This window comes from Oryctolagus cuniculus, chromosome 5 (genome assembly GCF_964237555.1).
Source record: "Oryctolagus cuniculus chromosome 5, mOryCun1.1, whole genome shotgun sequence".
Taxonomy (NCBI): domain Eukaryota; kingdom Metazoa; phylum Chordata; class Mammalia; order Lagomorpha; family Leporidae; genus Oryctolagus; species Oryctolagus cuniculus.
In genome coordinates this window covers 16,141,785-16,154,153 of record NC_091436.1, presented here as the reverse complement: position 1 = coordinate 16,154,153, position 12,369 = coordinate 16,141,785, and the positions used below count along the sequence as shown (strand labels likewise).

The following is a 12,369-nucleotide window of genomic DNA, read 5'->3' as shown; positions in this document are numbered from 1 at the left end:
ATGGAGCTGTAGAGGAGTCCTGTTTTTATATTCTGAAGCACCCCCACCCTGACCTCCCCAGTGCATTTATGATAAGAGAAAGTGAGCTAATTAGTAAGGAACTGAGGAGAATGTGGAAAGATTCATACTTGGAGTTTGAAGACCCATGTGCATCCTTGTCTAAGCACATGAGAACTCTGGGACTAACCCCAGCAAATTGTGGTTTGATGTCTTATGTAGTTTTGATTGGCATTTTAAAATCATAGTCTCCCTTTTCTGTTCCCAATCTGTTTCCCAACTAGAATATCAATATTGCATATTTTAGTTTTATAGTTAAAAAGTTACTATAGTGGCTAGTATAATAAATCTAAAGTGATATGCTTTTGACAAGAAAAATTTAGAGTTTTCTTAATATACACTTTAATTTTTTTTCAAAACATTCAAGTATGAAATGGATTGCTAATGGGCATGGAGTAGGGGAGAAAGATAGGTAGCTTTGGTGACGGGCACATTTGTAAGTTGTACTAAGTGTTTTTTTGTGTCTGTGTTTACTTATATTGTGTCCTTTATAGAGCTATTCTTTATAGATAAAACTTACACATAGGGAAACAGAATACTTACCAATTCATAAATGACAAATGCAATTGAGAAAATCTAATTTTATTATTTTTTTAGCAGAGACTTCATATGAGGGTTTATTTTAAATTGAAGACATCTCAGATTGAAAAATATAGTGTTAGATTTATATAATCTCCTGCACCACATGGTTCTGATTCTCTTTCTTCTATTCAGCCTGTTATTTTTTTTTTGTTGTTGTTGTTGTTGTTGTAGTTAAAGATTTATTTATTTGAAAGGGAGAGAAAGTGAGACAGACACTGAGACTTCTCTTCACTGGTACACTCCCCAAATGTCCACAACAGCCAGAGGTAGGCTTGACTGAAGCCAGGGCCCAGGTATTCTATCTTGGGCAAGGACCCAAGTGTTTCATCCCTACTCTTGTGCCTCCCAGGTGCATTAGTAGGAAGTCATATTGGAAGTGGGGTAGTCAGGTCCTGACCTAGGCATTCCTAGCAGGGATGTGTGGTATCTCAAGCAATGGTTTAGTCCACCGCACCACAATATTGGCTGAATATTCAGACCACTCTTTCATCTGCTTCCTTAGCATCATTTTATCTTCCTTTCTAAAATGTAACAAATGCCCTAAATTCAATACTTCTAGTTTTTCATTGTTCTTTTTTAAAGTTATTTTTAAATGACATAACAATGCACATATTTATGTGGTACTTGCTGATGTTCTAGCCATATAGATACTGTATCATATCCAATCAGTAAAAACATGCCCTCAAGCTTTTAACATTTCTTTATGGTGAAAACATTCAGGACCCTTTCTTCTAGTTTTTTTAAGAGAAATATATAGTACCTTATCATGATTCCTAGTCACCCTACCTTCCTATAGAGGAGAACTTCTTAATCCTATAGAAATATGACTGAGGACCCACTTATAAAACTTTCCCCATCTTCCTTCTCCTCTACACGCCACAGCCTCTGGTAACCACCGTTATACTCCTAATTTCTATGGGATCAGTTGTTTTTAAACCTCCACATATGAGTGAGATTACATATACTTATCTTTATGTGCTTTGCTTAATTCAGTTAACATAATTGCCTCCAGTTCCATCCATGTTGATGCAAGTGATAAGATTTCACTCTTTTTGTGGCTGAATAGTATTCCATTGTGTATATGTACCACTTATTCTGTATTCATTCATCAGGAAGTAGACTCTTGTATTGTTTCCATTTCTTGACTATTATGAATATTATTGCAATAAACATAGAACTGCAGATGTCTCTTTAATGGGCTGATTTCCTTTCCCTTGGATACGTGCCCAGTAGAGAGATAGCTGGGTCCTATGGCAGCTCTATTTTTCCAGTGTTGAGTGACCTGCACACTGTTTCCCCACAAAGGCTGTGCTGACTTACATCCAACCAACAATGTGCTGGGATTCCCTTTTCTGTGAATCCTCACCAGCGCTTGCTATCTTTTTCATTTTTGGTAATAGCTAATCTAAATGGAGTGAGGAGGCATTTCAGTGTGGTTTTGATTTGCGTTTCCCTGATGATTGGTGATGTTGAGTATCTTTTTTATGGACCTGTTAGTTCATTTGTATGTCTTTTGAGAAATGACTTTTTAAATCCATTTGCCAATTAAAATTTGGATTATTATTATTATTATTTGCTACTGAGTTGTCTGCCTTACTTATATACTCTGGTTACTAACCCCAAACCCCTTAGGCGATGTATAACTTGCAAATATTTTTCCCATTCTGCAAGTTGCCTCTTCACTGTTGATTGATTTCTTTGCTATGTAGAAAGACATTCCTTAATTTGACATGACTCCATTTGTAGGTTTGCTTTTGCTTCCTGCGCTTGTGGGGTCTGATCCAAGTACTCCTTGCTCATTCCAATGTTCTGAAGCATCTTTCCTGTTTTCTTCTAGGAGTTTCCAAGTTTAAGGTCTTATATTTAGGTCATTAATCCATCTTGGATTGAATTTTTGTACATTGTGTGTGAGAGAGGGAGCTAGTTTAATTCTCCAGTTTGCCCTAGCACCATGTGTTGAAAAGGCTGCCCCTTTCCTAGTGTGTGTTCATAGTGCCTTATCAAAGATCAGGTGGCTGTAAATGTGTAGGTTTACTTTTTTTTTAAGATTTATTTTTTATTTATTTGAAAGAGGTACAGAGAGAGGTAGAGCCAGAGCCAGAGCGAGAGCAAGAGAGAGAGAGGTGTTCCATCTGCTGGTTCACTCTCCAAATGATCACAATAGCCAGAGCTGAGCTGATTCGAAGTTAGGAGCCAGGAGCTTCTTCTGGGTCTCCCATGTGGGTGCAGGGGCCCAAAGACTTGGGCTATTTTCTACTGCTTTCCCAGGCCATAGCAGAGAGCTAGATTGGAAGAGGTTTGGAAGAGAAACAGCCGAGACTAGAACCAGTGCCCATATGGGATGCCAGTACTGCAGGCTGGAGGATTAACCTACTGCTCCACAGCACTGGCCCCATGTGCGGGGTTACTTCTAAGGCCTCTATTCTTTTCTGTTTGTCTGTGTGTCTGTTTTATGTGCTATTTCAATAATATAGCTTTGTAATGCATTTTAAAGTCAGATAATGTAATGACTTCTACTCTCTTATTGTTGCTCAAGAATGTTTAGTCAGGATTATTCTGTGGTTCTTCACAAATGTTCATACTATTTTTTCTAGTTCTGTGAAAAATATCATTGGTATTTTGATAGGGATTACACTGAATCGACAAATCACATTGGACCACACGGACATTTAACTTACCTTTCTTAATTATCTTGCCTAATCCCATGACTTCAACCATCTTTCTTTGCATATAATTTACACATTTGCAACTTTATTCTCTGTAGTAGTCAGGATAGGATAACGTAACTGTCGGACTAATAACATCATAAATCTCAGCACAGCGAGAATTTGCTTTTTTGACACACAAATTCTAGGGCAGTTACTTCCCATCTGTTTTCCTGGGTGGCTATTAACAAAGCAGTGACTCAGCCAATGGTATTAAGTAGAACAAAAAAATACTAAAAGGGATAAAGTATTAAATTGTTCCTCGACAGTCAGGACAAGGGCTAATCAAGTCACTGTTTCTCATAGTGTCCATTTCACTTCAACAGGTTTCCTTTTAGGTGCTCAGTTGTCACTGATCAGGGAGAACCTATGATATTTGTCCCTTTGGGACTGGCTTAATTCACTCAGCATGATGTTTTCCAGATTCCTCCATTTTGTTGTAAATGACCAGGTTTTTTTTTTTTTTTTTTTTTTTTTTTTTTTTTTACTGCTGTATAGTATTCTATAGAGTACATGTCCCATAATGTCTTTATCCAGTCTACTGTTGAGGGGGATTTAGGTTGATTCCAGGTCTTAGCTATTGTGAATTGAGCTGCAATAAACACTGATGTGCAGACAGCTCTTTTATTTGCCAATCTAATTTCCTTTGGGTAAATTCCAAGGAGTGGGATGGCTGGGTTGTATGGTAGGGTTATATTCAGGTTTCTGAGGAATCTCCAGACTGACTTCCATAGTTGCTTAACCAGTTTGCATTCCCACCAACAGTGGGTTAGTGTCCCTTTCTCCCCCACATCCTCACCAGCATCTGTTGTTGGTAGATTTCTGTATGAGGGCCATTCTAACCAGGGTGAGGTGAAACCTCATTGTGGTTTTGATTTGCATTTCCCTGATTGCTAGTGATCCTGAACATTTTGTCATGTGTCTGTTTGCCATTTGGATTTCCTTTTTTTAGATTTATTTATTTTTCAAACTTTTTATTTAGTAAATATAAATTTCCAAAGTACAGTTTATGGATTACAATGCCCCCCCCCCATAAATTCCCTCCCACCTGCACCCCTCCCATCTCCTGTCCCATACCATTCACATCAAGATTCATTTTCAATTCTCTTTATATACAACAGATCAATTTAGTATATATTAAGTAAAGATTTTATCAGTTTGCACCCACACAGAACATAAAGTGTAAAATACTGTTTTAGTACTAGTTATAGCATTAATTCACATTGGACAACACATTAAGGACAGAGATCCTACATGAGGAGTAAGTACACAGTGACTCCTGTTAACAATTTGACACTCTTGTTTATGGCATCAGTAATCTCCCTAGGCTCTAGTCATGAGTTGCCAAGGCTATGGAAGCCTTTTGAGTATGCTGACTCCAATCTTAGTTAGACAAGGTCATAGTCAAAGTGGAAGTTTTCTCCTCCCTTCAGAGAAAGGTACCTCCTTCTTTGATGGCCCATTCTTTCTACTGGGATCTCACGTGCAGAGATTTTTTTTTTTTTTTTTTTTTTTTTGCCAGAGTGTCTTGGCTTTCCATGCCTGAAATACTCTCATGGGCATTTCAGCTGGATCCGCATGCCTTAAGGGCTGATTCTGAGGCCAGAGTGCTGTTTAGGACATCTGCCATTCTATGAGTCTGCTGTGTATCTCGCTTCCCAAGTTGGATCATTCTCTCCCTTTTTTATTCTATCAGCTAGTATTCACAGACACTAGTCTTGTTTGTGTAATCCCTTTGACTCTTAGACCTATCAGTGTGATCAATTGTGAACTGAAATTGATCACTTGGACTAGTGAGATGGCATTGGTACATGCAACTTTGATGGGATTGTATTGTAATCTCCTGGCACATTTCTAACTCCACCATTTGGGACAAGTCCGATTGAGCATGTCCCAAATTGTACATATCCTCCCTCTCTTATTCCCACTCTTATATTTAACAGGGATCAATTTTCAGTTAAATTTAAACACTTAAGAATAATTGTGTGTTAAATACAAGTTCATCCAATAGTATTAACTAGAACAAAAAAAATACTAAAAGGGATAAAGTATTAAATTGTACATCAACAGTCAGAACAAGGGCTGATCAAGTCACCATTTCTCATAGTGTCCATTTCACTTCAACAGGTTTCCTTTTTGGTGCTTGGCTAATTGTCACCGATCAGGGAGAAGATATGATATTCGTCTCTTTGGGACTGGCCTAATTCACTCAGCATGATGTTTTCCAGATTCCTCCATTTTGTTGCAAATAACCGGATTTCATTGTTTTTGACTGCTGTATAGTATTCTATAGAGTACATGTCCCATAATTTCTTTATCCAGTCTACTGTTGATGGGCATTTGGGTTGATTCCCCACCTTAACTAGAATTGGATTTCCTCTTTTGAGAAATGCCTATTGAGGTCCTTGGCCCATCTCTTAAGTGGGTTGTTTGTTTTGTTGTTGTGGAGTTCCTTGATCTTTTTGTAGATTCTGGTTATTAACCCTTTATCTGTTTGCAAATATTTTTTTCTATTCTGTTCGTTGTCTCTTCATTTTCCTGACTGTTTCTTTTCCAGTACAGAAACTTCTGAATTTGATGTAATCCCAATTGTTAATTTTGGCTTTGACTGCCTGTGCCTCCGGGGTCTTTTCCAAGAAGTCTTTGCTGGTGCCTATATCTTACAGGGCTTCTCCGATGTTCTCTAATAATTTGATGGTGTCGGGTCGTAGATTTAGGTCTTTAATCCAGGTGGAATAGATTTTGTGTAAGGTGTAAAGTAGGGGTCTTGCTTCATACTTCTGCATGTTGAAATCCAGTTTTCCCAGCACTGTTTGTTGAATAGACTGTCCTTGCTCCAGGAATTGGTTTTAGATCCTTAATCAAATATAACTTGGCTGTAGATGTTTGGATTGATTTCTGGTGTTTCTATTCTGTTCCATTGGTCTGTCCATCTGTTTCTGTACCAGTACCATGCTGTTTTGATTACAACTGCCCTGTAGTATGTCCTGAAATCTAGTATTGTGATGCCTCCAGCTTTGTTTTTGTTGTACAAGATTGCTTTAGCTTTGAGATCTCTTGTGTCTCCATGTGAATTTCAGCATCTTTTTTTCCAGATCAGAGAAGAATGTCTTTGGTATTTTGATTGGTATCGCATCGAATCTATAAATTGTTTTTGGGAGAATGGACATTTTGATGATATTGTTTCTTCCAATCCATGAGCATGGAAGATTATTCCATTTTTTTTTGGTATCCTCTTCTATTTCTTTCTTTAAGATTTTGTAATTCTCATCATAGAGATCTTTAACATTCTTGGTTAAGTTTATTCCAAGGTATTTGATTGTTTTTGTGGCTATTGTGAACAGGATTGATCTTAGAAGTTATTTCTCAGCCGTGGCATTGCCTGTGTATACAAAGGCTGTTGATTTTTGTGCATTGATTTTATATCCTGCTACTTTGCCAAACTCTTCTATGAGTTCCAATAATCTCTTAGTAGAGTTCTTTGGATCCCCTAAATAAAGAATCATATCATCTGCAAAGAGGGATAGTTTGACTTCTTCCTTCTCAATTTGTATTCCCATCAAGGTGGCATGTACCAATGCCATCTCACCAGTCCAAGTGATCAATTTCAGTTCACAATTGATCATAATGAAAGGACTGAGAGTCAAAGGAAGCACATAAACAAGTCTAGTACCTGCTAATACTAACTGATAGAATAAATAAAGGGGAGAGTGTTCCAACATGGGAAGTGAGATACTCAGCAGACTCATAGAATGGTGGATGTCCTAAACAGCACTCTGGCCTCAGAATCAGCCCTAAAGGCATTCCGATCTGGCTGAAAAGCCCATGAGAGTATTTCAGGCATGGAAAGCCAAGACACTCTGGCAAAAAAAAAAAAAAAAACCTAAATGAAAGATCTCTGTGAGTGAGATCCCAGTGGAAAGAACAGGTCTTCAAAGAAGGAGGTACCTTTCTCTGAAGGGAGGAGAGAACCTCCACTTTGACTATGACCTTGTCTAAACAAGATATGAGTCGGTGAACTCAAAAGGCTTCCATAGCCTTGGAAACTCAAGACTGGTGCATAGGGAGATTACTGATGCCATAAACAGGAGTGTCAATTTGTAAAGTCAACAACAGGAGTCACTGTGTACTTACTCCTCATGTAGGATTTCTGTCCTTAATGTGCTGTACATTGAGACTTAATGCTATAACGAGTACTCAAACAGTATATTTCACTTTGTGTTTCTATGGGGGTGCAAACTGTTGAAATCTTTACTTAATGTATACTAAACTGATCTTCTGTAAAAAAAAAAAAAAAGAAGAAATTATTAATTCCCAACTTGACTCTCACTGGGATTAAACATGACAATAGGTCTGATTTGATTTCATCATCATTTAAAAAATCATCTATTATTTTTCACTTTATGTTTCTGTGTGGGAGCAAACTGTTGAAATCTTTACTTAATGTATGCTAAACTGATCTTCTGTATATAAAGAGAATCCAAAATGAATCCTCATGTGAATGGAAGGGGAGAGGGAGTGGGAAAGGGGAGGGATGCGGGTGGGAGAGACGATATGGGGGGGAAGCCATTGTAATCCATAAGCCGTACTTTGGACAGTTGGAGCTGGGTCAGAGCAAAGTCAGGAACTGCATCTGAGAATCCCATGTAGGTGGCTATGGACTCAATTACTTGAGCCATCCCCTGCTGCCTCCCTGGATTACATTAGCAGGAAACTGGATTGGAAGTGGAGATGGGACTTTATCCCAGGTACCCTGATATGGCAGGCAGGTTTCCCAAGTGGTGGCTTAAACTTCTGCACAAATAATACCTGCCCCAATTATAGTTTCTCCATATAATTTAGACATTTTGACTTAGTACTGAACTTATTTTATCAGTACCCTTGATCTTGACTTTGATTATATGTATTCTTTTGCCCATGCCAGTGAGATTATGGATGGGAGAAATTAAAGCAGAGTGAAAATTCTTATGTAATTTTTAATTATAATTTTTTCATATTTAGGTAATCAATAACATGATAGACGCATTTTAGGAGAAGAACTCATTTTTTAAAAAGATTTATTTGTTTATTTGAAAGGCAGAGTTAGAGAGGGAAAGGGAGAGGGAGGGAGGGAGGGAGGGAAGGAGGGAGGGAGGGCTGGCTGGCTGGCTGGCTGGCTTACTCACTCTCCACATGGCCACAACAGCCAGTGTTGTGCTGATCCGAAGCCGGGAGCTTCTTCTGGGTCTCCTGTGTGGATGCAGGGGCCCAAGGACTTGGGCCATCTTCTACTGCTTTCCCAGGCCGTAGCAGAGAGCTGGATCAGAAGTGAAGCAGCCGGGACGTGAACCACCACCCATGTGGGATGCCAGCATTGCAGGTGGCGGCTTTAACCGTTACTCCACAGTGCTGGCCCCAAGAACTCATTTTAATGAATATTGTTGGGGATTAAATTTGTTGGAACAAGTTTATCATTTGCCTTAGAAATCAGTGGCTAACACTGGCAGGGAAAACTATTCAAAGACCAAAGGACACTGATATATTTGTGAAGATGACAAACAAAATCCAGGTATCCATCCCTCCTACTCTATTTGGAGTAGTAGACCTCATATAAGTAAAACAAGTTCAATAATCATAAATAATACCAAAGAAAAATATTAGGCCTATGTCAATTGTTCATGTGAAGATGTCCGATTGGGAGTTGGATTTTATGTCTGCATTCTCATGAATCAATAAGCTTCAGAGAAAATGAAATTTTTAAGACTTCTTTGAACATCTGAAAAGGAAGATTATAGTAAGATGTGATGGCACGGTGGCTTACAAAAGAGTTGTAGATCAAAGTTCTAAAGAGAAATGAAGAATTCAGGCTATATTGGGCTGAATGGAAAAAAAGTGGTGGGAAGACAGCAGCAATTCATCATAGTTGAGTAAAGAGGAATTTTTGCCTTAACAACCAACCCAGATACAAATCTAAATTATGTGTTGACATTCTGATAGATCTGGGACAATTCACTTCAGCATTAGGCGCTCTTAATTTTTCATTTATAAATAACAAAATATTATGCAATACTTGCCATGTTTTCCTAAGAGGTGAACTCAGAATGTTAATGAAATTAAAATTGAAAAACCCTGTTTTGTTTGGAAGAGACTGCATTATAAATGTTTATTAAATTCTGGTAAGATGCTCTTGAAATATTTATCACACAGAATTAAAAATATAGTCATTGCTAACAATGCTAGACATGATTGCAACCATTTTATGATACTTTAGTTATTAAATATAATTGATATGTCACTGTAACTAGTATTTAATTTAATATAAATGTAGATTAAATGTAATTGATGAACATAATAGCAAGTTTAAAGTTAAACCATGAAGAATCCTTAAATTGATCTCTTGATTCCAAGAGGGGAATGTGAAATGTGAATGGGTCTATTTGTACAAAGCAAAGAGAGAATTAACCCAATATTGGGAATGCTAGGCAAAAGTGCTTTGGGAATAATTAGTTGGTTATATATGTAATTTTTTTGTTATAAATCTGTTCAAGTCTTCTTTTTCCCCCCAAAGATTCTGTCATGATAGAAGCAAAAGAAGTTTAGATAGATGAAGACTCTTTCTAGAAATCTATCTTGCTTCTCAAATTTCACCTGGGCCTGAACAGTTTGATTATTTCAGTTATTTCTGAGCACAAAAAAATTAATGAAAAGATAAAAGTGTTCAGGTTAGAGAGAAAAAAGTTTGAAGATGAGACAAAGAAGAGCAAAAGAAGAAAAAACAAAAAGAACAGTAGAAATGTAAAGCAAGCTCCTAAACCAGGGAGACAGCTCAGATAGGCACCGGTGACATAGTTTGTACCTGAGTTTTCTATGAAAGTATTGCAAATCACTGAGAAATAGTGCACAACTAATTTGCTTAAAATTTTCCACTAATGTGCTTCAGCAGCATTTTGTAGATAACAACTCTCACTCTCCACCTTATTATGAAGACAGAGCTGTTTCTCTTTGTCCCATTCTCCATCCTGTGATATACTTTTTATTGCTCAAGAGCTATAGAATTGTACCCATGCCTATTGTTGTCTGCCTGATGGGAATTCACGTAATTGAAAGCGTTTATCCTCTCTTAGTAGAAAAATTGGGCACTTGGAAGTAATGAAATCCCCCACCTTTGTCCACAGCACAGGAAATACTCTTCAGTCAGTTTTGTTCTAAAGTTTCCACTTTTCCCAGGATAACCTGTTGAAAATTCAGTCTTGTGCTCGAAATACAGCTGGAATTTTTTGTGGCGGGCTAGCTGTTCATGTTTATATGGTTATATCTTCCATTGCTTTTTCACCATTTATCAAAAAACAAAATTGTAGTTTTTCAAAAAGAATATGGTATGACAAGGAGAAAGTCCAAAATATATCATGGAATGAAAAAAGAAAGTTTCAGTGCAAATGTCAGATTTATCTATTTTTTTAAAAAATGTATTTATTTGATAGAAGAAAGTGAAAGTGAGAACTGGGCCAGGCTGAAACTAGGAGCTGGGATCCCAATCCAGGTCTCCAACATAGTTGGCAGGGACCCAGCCACTTGAACCAACTGCTTTCTCCTAGGGTGCACATTTATAGGATCTGGAATCTAGAGTAGGGTCAGGACTCCAACCCAGACACTCTAATGTGGGATGCCAGCTTCCCAAACAGCTTCTCAACTGCTATGCCAGATGCTTGCTCTCAATCTTATTTTTTTTAAATAAGCAATTGTAGATGTAGTGTTTAAAAATACACGTTGAGATGTTTGCTTAATTTTGGACAGTGATTACTCATGGGGAGTGAAGTTAGGAAAAGTGAAGTGAGACTTTCACTTTTTACATTATTCTTTCTAAACTTCTGTATTGTCTGAATTTTTAAAATGAGCAAGTTGTTATTTTGTAATTAAAAACAACTGGTAAATAACTACAGGGAGTATGAAATGACTTAGAGGAGAATATGTTTAAATAATTAATTTGATGATATGCTGCTTGACTATTATTTTCTTTTGCTAAATCAAAACTCCCCCTGCTTTTCTCAGGAGGCTGCTTTGAAAAGAGTGGTAAATGTTTCTAATGAAATGAACAGCTCAACCTTCCCACCTTCTGCCTAAAGGCCTCATTTTGGTTTTGTTAGTAACAAATGTGACAGGCGAGTCTTTATGGTAAATCAAGGAATGTGGGTGTTTAACAGGGAAGTACAATGGAAAACTATGCTTTTGTAACAGGTGATTTATCAAACTGAAGCAGGAAGGGAGAGCTGGGAAGACGAGAAGTGGGGTGCCAGTAGTGGTTTCAACTGTACTGGGCACTGTGACATGGCACCCAAATGTCATGAAAAAGTGACTTTCCAATGTATACACCAGTCTGAATGTCTTCAATTTTTTTATTCTATCACAAAATAATAGAGAAAATTGTTGCCAATAACTTTTTTCTAAGTTCAAAGAGAAATTTACTTTTCAAAATTTTATTTAAGGTTTACAAATTTTGTGCATTTCATATATACAGATTTTGGAACAAAGTGATTCTTCCCACCATATCCTCCCTCCTGTCCATGCTGCCGTCCTTTTTCTTCCTCCTTCTCCTATTCTCTTAATTTTTACAAAGATCTATTTCAGGTTTATTTGATACTCAAAAGGTTAACCCTACACTAAGTAAAGAGTTAAACAAATAGTATGAAGAGAAAAACCACTTTTTCATTGTGATATAAAGGGCAGGCTGCATTTTATGTGGCCATTGATGTGCACAAAACAAGAAGGGAGAGGGGTTATAGTAAGATCCATATCTAAAATGTAATGGATAGGAGGGAGATTGACATTTTGAGATTCCATGATTGTTTAGAGCTCTTGTCTCTATTGTTGAGGAACAGTGACTTTCCACCTCATACTATTTGCTGAGCTCTTTACTTACTGTTAATCTTATGAGTATAAAGTAAACTGAAAATAGATCTTCGTAAAAATTAAGAGTGGGAATAGGAGAGGGAGGAGGAAGAATGTTGATAGCATGGGTGGGAATGATGGTACGGTGGGAAGAATCACT

General features: G+C 37.5%; 1 protein-coding gene and 1 long non-coding RNA gene across 10 annotated transcripts in view; one reads left to right on the top strand and one right to left on the bottom strand.

The window, feature by feature from the left end:
* Nucleotides 1-12,369, top strand: part of ESR1 (estrogen receptor 1) — a 466,687-nt gene that overhangs the window by 96,757 nt on the left and 357,561 nt on the right. The gene's annotated exons all lie outside the window — the stretch shown is intronic.
* The window catches only part of LOC138849567 (uncharacterized), a 49,760-nt gene that overhangs the window by 1,923 nt on the left and 35,468 nt on the right, over nucleotides 1-12,369 (bottom strand). The gene's annotated exons all lie outside the window — the stretch shown is intronic.